Below are 7,053 nucleotides of genomic sequence, written 5' to 3'. Positions count from 1 at the left end.
TAATTGAGGGTTAGAAAAGGCTTTGGAAGCACAACTAAGGAGAAATGAAAAAAGAGTAGAAGAAGCAGCAATGAAGGAGAAGAGAGGGAAACAATAGATAGACCCAGAAAAGCAAGAAAACATTTAAATAAAAGTAATGCTATGAACACTTTGTAGAAAAGAAGACAGACCAGAACTCACAGAGCACCTCAAGGTAGTAGCATGTAGGGCGGAGGGAGAGGATCAGGAATAGAATTCACCTAATACCCTGTGGGCTTTGTTGTGGAGGTGTGGTGGAGTCTATAAGCAAAACCAGGAAGCAAGCACAGGAGAAAGTAATTGGCTTTGCTGATAAGAGGCAAGGAAGAGAGCTGGCTGCAGGTGGGCCCAGTGATAAGCAGAATGCGTGACACTGGGAAGACTTGATTGGAATAGTTTAATAAAAGCATTTGACTGTTGCTAATTAGAAGCTAAAAGTAAAATATGATTCTGCTGCTAATTTTGTATCCAAGTAGAATTATCCTGTGATTAGGCTAATAGAATGGCATTGAAAATCTGTAGGCACTGCATTGGAGACTCACTATCTTGCAAGCAGCTGAACAGAAGCAGTAAAGCACCACTATCTGTACCTTACCTGGCCCATGAGAGGTTCATGCACAAACATGCTTGTGTGGAGGCAGCTCGAGAAGGGGAATAAAGGATTCCCAAGGTGCACAGCAAGAGGGTGCAAACTTCACAACCAAAGCCCCAAAGAATTCTTAGTCTGCTGGGAATTATGTTTACCTCTGGATGTGCAATACCCAGAGGGACTTTTAAGTGAGTCTACTGTAGGGGAGGAAGAGATTTCCTGTACCCTCTCTGGGTTTGTCTGGCCAGAGAATGAATTAAATTCACATGAGACAGAATAACAGGAGAAAATTAAACAAAGCTTTATAACATGTACACATGGGAGAGGCTCAGGCAAGTTGAGCAACTCACCAAAATGGCTGAAGCCCCCACCTTAAATATCGTCTTCAGCTAATGACAAAGGAGGTTGTTGGGGGTAGGGGGAGTCAGTTACAGGAGGTTACCAGAAATAAGAATAAGATTATTATGCAGATTTAAGTCCTTGCCTTTGGTATTGATTAAGAGTTTCTAGAGATAAAGTCATTCCCCTCTTCTTCCTGGTACAGAGAGGGAGGGACCTTTACAAATGGAGATTTCCCATACAATGTAAATGTCTCTTAACAAAAGGCAAGCAAGTTCCACTCCTCAGAGCCTCCTTCCCTGCCCCAGTTTATCAAAAGCAACCAGCCCAATAATCCTCATGCCAAAGAGACATATCTTGGGGTGGCCAATTCTAGGCCCCCACACTACAAATAATTCTTCTACAACCTGCCAAGTGTCTTGCCCTGCAGGAATCTTGTGCCTGTTAGAAAGAGCCTTCTGGAGTAGCAGCTTCGGAACAAATGCCTTCTGTGAGATGAAGCCCTAGTGTTTGCAACCAGGAAGGTCCTGCTGGAGCTCTCTCTTACCAAAGTCAGCCTCCTCTGAAACTCCAGTGAGCAAGAAAGGAGGAGAGAATTCGACAGCATAGAGAGAAATTAGTGTCCAAGAGTACACATAAATGGTCCAACCTGCCCAGAGAAACAAGTAGACATTCTCTACACCATTATAGTTCTCTCTCCCACTGACTCTGCCACCTCTCTTCTGCACTCTCCACCCTGGGACTTGGATTAAAGGCTGATTTATATCTGTTGTGTGTCCCAATTTCCCATGAGTATATGAATGAATTTACAACAAAGGAGCTCTCCTTTATTTCCATGAAACGTGATGCATGGTGTCACTCAGCAGCTAGTGATATGTGGGCTGGCAACAGTAGGGTATTGCCTTTTGAAATACTCTGTGAACAATCCATATTTAACTGTTCTTCCTATTCAAATTAATTCAGATACTGAAATTACATTGCAGAACATCTTAAAGCACCATGCAAGCTAAGATGGGAACCTGGTAGAAAAAAACCACAGCCTTTTCTTTGAAACAAAAACTGTTTAACTGGTACTTAAAGTAAGATTAACATGATACAGACCACACCCAACCTGCTGGAAGGACCTTGGCCTCCTGATGCCTTATATAATGATAGCTGGTTCCCAGCTTCCTTTTCCAACCATGCTAACATCATCCTAATTTCCGCTGTAGTAGTTGAATCTGCATGCATGAATTAACTCTGTTTTCTTACCCTGAGGTAATGATACTTGCTCGATTTGGAAATACCAAAGTGAAGACCTTCTCACCCATTAAACAAATAAGATTGAATTTCTTCCGCTTTCACATCTCAAGAAAACTTCCCATTTTTTTTAAGTCGGAGGATCTGATGATTGGCTCAAATTTCTTTAGCTCAAGTTCACTTACAACAGAGCAACAGAGATGAGCAACATGCAAGGACCATACTCAAACTCTTGACTTGTTTTGACAAGGAACTAAATCTTTTAGTCTCTGTAATAGTCTGATGCTGATTTTTACTTTGTATATTTTGCAGCGCAATTGAGAAGAAACTGATTTGGTTAATCACAGGGGTGATGTTGCTTGGCAAATGTTTATTGAATGAATGAGTGAATGAATGAATGACTATAATGCATGCACATAATAAATGTTAAAATAATACAAATTCAAATGAGTACTGTTCGACCTAATTCTCTTTTTCCATCTTATACAAGTAATAGTTGTAACATTTACCAGTTTTTTTGTAAATGAGCATTCTTCTAGACATTTACTGATATATATATATATATAAGGAAGGCAAAGTAATGGTCCCCCAAAGATGTCCATGTCCTAATCCTTGGACTCTGAATATATTACCTTATATGGTAATAGGGACTTTGCAACTGTGATTAAATCAAGGATTTTGAGGTGAGGGGATTATCCCAGATTATCCCAGATTACCCGGGTCTGCCCAATTGATCACAGGGGTCCTTATAAGTGAAAGAAGGAGGCAGGAGAGCCAGAGTAATAAGAGAAATCTGAAGATGCTACACCGCTGGCTTTGAAGATGGAGGAGGAACAATAAGTCAAGGAATGCAGGCAGCCTCAAGAAACCAGAAGAGGCAAAGAAATGGATTCTTCCCTAGAGCCTCCAGAGAACACAGCCCTGCTGACACCTTGATTTTAGCTCATAAGACCCATTCATATTTCTGACCTCTGGAACTGTAAAATAACATATGTGTGTTGTTTTAAGTCACTAAATTTGTGATAATTTGTTACACTAGCAATAGGAAACTAATACAGTGAGTATATAACAATCTAAATTATCCATCACAGGGATAATTCAATGACCATCACCTATCCTAGGTTCAGGCCAGTTAAATACAACAAAAATTGGAGAATGAGGAAGAAAAGAATATTCATAGTGCTTACTCTGTGGTATATAATAAACCCTTTCCTGGGGCATTAACCCACTTGACTCTAAACAGCATACGATTTTACAGGTGAAGAGACTGAAGTGTAGCAGGCTTAAATGACTTGCCCAGGATTATACGGTAATAGGTGGCAAAGCTAGAAGTCTGGCTCTCAACCTGTCATATATTAACCTCGAACATATGATATATGACCCACTGTGCTAACTTTTTTTTATCAGGAGTGGTCAATCAACCGCAGCCTATTTGTATGGCATGAAGATTGCTTGCTCTTATTAAGGTTCCCTCCATTCTGTCACAATCATCTCTGAAACTTTCTCACTGCTGACAATCATTCTTGTCCTTAATCACTTTGCTAGAGATGGTGCATTCACGACCATGGAGAAAAATCGGGGGCGGCATAAGGGTTCTATCTTGTCCTTATACTATGGAATGTTTGCTAAAGCTGTCACACCAAAAATGACTTAGTAAAGTCCTAATTCAGAGGAGGGCTGTATGCCCAGTTATTGAAACAAAAGTTAGAGTGGACAAAATTAGGTTGCAGACACAAATCTGAGTTAGAACATAGTAAACATTAAACAAACAAACAAAAACCAATAGGTTAGAGGAATGAATGAGTTTTCAATTAATCCTTCACTTGATTATAAGATCCTTCATGGGAAGGATTATGTTTAAATTCAATTTTAAGTCTCCAGAATCTAGTGCAGTTCATTGGACTTAGTAGAAGTTGATTAAATGTTCATTGGTGGACTATATCATCCAGAAAAATATATCATGGATGTTGTTTCATTGCTCAGGAGCCTCTTTTAAAGGCTTTGGGATTTCTTCCCACCAGTCTTGGAAATATAGCTCTATGACTCTCTCAATTGAGAGTCTGAAGGTTTGCAAACCTACTTCTGCAATTTTCTTTCTTACCAGCAAGAGAATGTTAGCTTTCCTGCATAGCTTAGTGTTGCTTCATCAGAATCTTCTAGAACATAGCAGACTGCTCAGTTTGTTTTTAAAGGAGCAATAAACAAACTAGGAAAAAACACGATCCATGATAGACATAGCCAGTGTCCCAGGATTCAGAAAAACAAAGCAACCCCAGGATACTGAACCAGAAATGACTAGAAGAATGGACCTCTAAAACAAGCTCTTTATTACAAATACTTATAAGTTAACAAAAATTACTTACAGAAAATTAACAGAGATCTCAAACTTAACGCTTCTTTTAGGTAAAATAGACATAACATTCAAACCCTCAGAATGTATACAAGTGTTTAAGAATGAGTAGGCAACCATACTAGATCCTGCTCTTAGCTGAACTTTATGTCAACCAGGGAGAATTTTCTAAAAGTAAATGTCTTAACTATCCCTGATTTAAGATCAACAAAAACAACCTGTGCTACCAGCTGGTAAGGAAAAAGTTCCACAGTTAAGACATAGAGCTGAGGTCAAATCTCTGAAAAGTCTTCCTCCTGTCCACACTTTGCTTGAAGGAGTCCCTCCCATGGCTGGACCTAGGTTAACACTGAGCAAACCAGTGGGCCTGAGAGACTGAAGATAGGGAGTTTGATGTCTCAGAGGGGATCCACCAATTGCAAGGAGGGATGGCAAACCAGAGTCAAAAGATGGAATTGTAGAGAACAGGACGAGGGTGGGCAAAGCCCACTGAATTCTTCCTGCTCCGCAATATTCCTCTTCCTCCTAGATTTTCTCTCCCAATTTTAGTCCTATTGTCTTTCTTCTTCCATTCTACCTTTCTAATCCACTCCCCTTCTTTTCACTTTTTCTCTTTTTCTCCTTTATTTCCTATATAATTTTTTTCAAACTTCTTCTTTCTTCCTTCTTAACTGGCCAAAACAAGACGGTGAAGTATATTCCATATGTTTGTGGAATACAATTTTAAGTTCTTTCCTTTTCATTTTGTTAATGAGCAAGTTGGATATTGCAATATTGTGATTTAGAAGAAATATATTTTGGTCATCTGAATGAACAAATATATATTTCTTATATATATTTGGTCTTTGCCCATATTTACTGATTCACAGCTCCCAAAACCCTTGGAATTTCAAAAGTGTATTGAATGATAAAAGTGTCATTTGCTATGTTAATGCAGTGACTTTTGAAAAGAACCCAAAGATGGGAGCTGGTTGCCAATGGAGCCAACCATGTAATTAGAGGGCTGGAATTCTCAGTCCCACTCCCCTGACCTTGAGAGGAGAGAGGGGCTAGAGGTTGAATCAGTCTACAACGGCCAATTATTTAATCAATCATGCCTGTGCCTCCATAAAAATCCAAAAGGAGAGGGTTCGGAGACCTTCTGGGTTGGTGAACTTGTGGAGATTTGGGGAGAGCGGCGTGCCTGGAAAGAGCGTGGAAGCTCTGCACCCTTTCCCCATCCCTTGCCCTATGCATCTCTTCCATCCAGCTGTTCCTGAGTTATATCCTTTTATAATAAACTGGTGATCTAGTAAGTAAATGTTTCTCTTGAGTTCTGTGAGCCACTCTAGCAAATTAATTGAACCAGAGGAGGGGGTCATAAGAACCTCTTCTCTATAGCCAGTCAATCAGAAGTACAGGTAACAACTTGGGTTTGCAAATTGGCATTCTGAGTTGGAGGGGGTCATTGAAACCTCCAGTCTGTTAGCCATTACCAGCAGAAGCACAGGTAACCACCTGGGCTTGTAAGTGGTGTCTGAAGTGGAGGCGGGGCAGTCTTATAGACTAACCCTTACCTTGTGTAGTCTGATGCTGTCTCCAGGTAGATAGGGTCAGAACACCCTACTTATGTCAGAGAATTGTTTGTTGGTGTGGGTGGAACCCTCCCCAACTCAGGTTGGAACTGGGTCCAGGAACCCTTTTAAGACATTATATGTATATTGTGGGGGACTATAATTGGCCACCCCAAGATACATCTCTTTGCCATGAGGATTATTTTGGGCTGGTTACTTTTAAAAACTTCAGACATGAGGGGCCAGCCCAGTGGCACAGGTGTTTAAGTTTGCATGTTCTGCTTTGGCAGCCCAGGGTTCGCTGGCTCGGATCCTGGGTGTGGACCTAGGCACTGCTTGGCAAGCCATGCTGTGGCGGGGGTCCCACATAAAGTAGAGGAGGATGGGCATGGACATTAGCTCAGGGTGGTGGTGGATGTTAGCTCAGGGCTAATCTTCCTCAAAAAAAAAAAAAAAGAAAAAAGAAAGAAAAAAACTGCAGACATGAGAGAAACTCTGAGAAGTAGAAGTTACCCTTTGTTAAGAGACATTTACATTTGTAAAGGAAATCTCCATCTTTAAAGGTGTCTCTGTACCAGGAAGAAGGGGTATGACCTTGTAGGGGATGGGAATTGGCCACCCCAAGATATGTCTCTTTGGCATGAGGATTATTTTAGCCTGGTTACTTTTAAAAACTGCAGATGGGAAGGAGGCTCAGGAGTAGAATTTACTTACCGTTTGATAAGAGGCATTTACATTGTAAAGGAAATCTCCATCTGTAAAGGTGTTTCCCTCTCTGTACCAGGAAGAGTTGGCGCAGATGACCTTATCTCTAGAAACTCTTAATCAATGCTAAAGGCAAGGACTTAAATCTGCATTTGTTTACTATACTTGTGTGGTAATCTCCCATGATCGACTCCCCCTCTACTCCCAACATCCTCCTTTGTCTTTAGCTGAAGATGATATTTAAGGTGGTGGCTTCAGCC

The sequence above is a fragment of the Equus quagga genome, chromosome 16, assembly GCF_021613505.1.
Source record: "Equus quagga isolate Etosha38 chromosome 16, UCLA_HA_Equagga_1.0, whole genome shotgun sequence".
In the NCBI taxonomy this organism is placed as follows: Eukaryota; Metazoa; Chordata; class Mammalia; order Perissodactyla; family Equidae; genus Equus; species Equus quagga.
The sequence above is the reverse complement of the archived record's forward strand: the minus strand, read 5'-3'. Positions refer to the sequence as shown.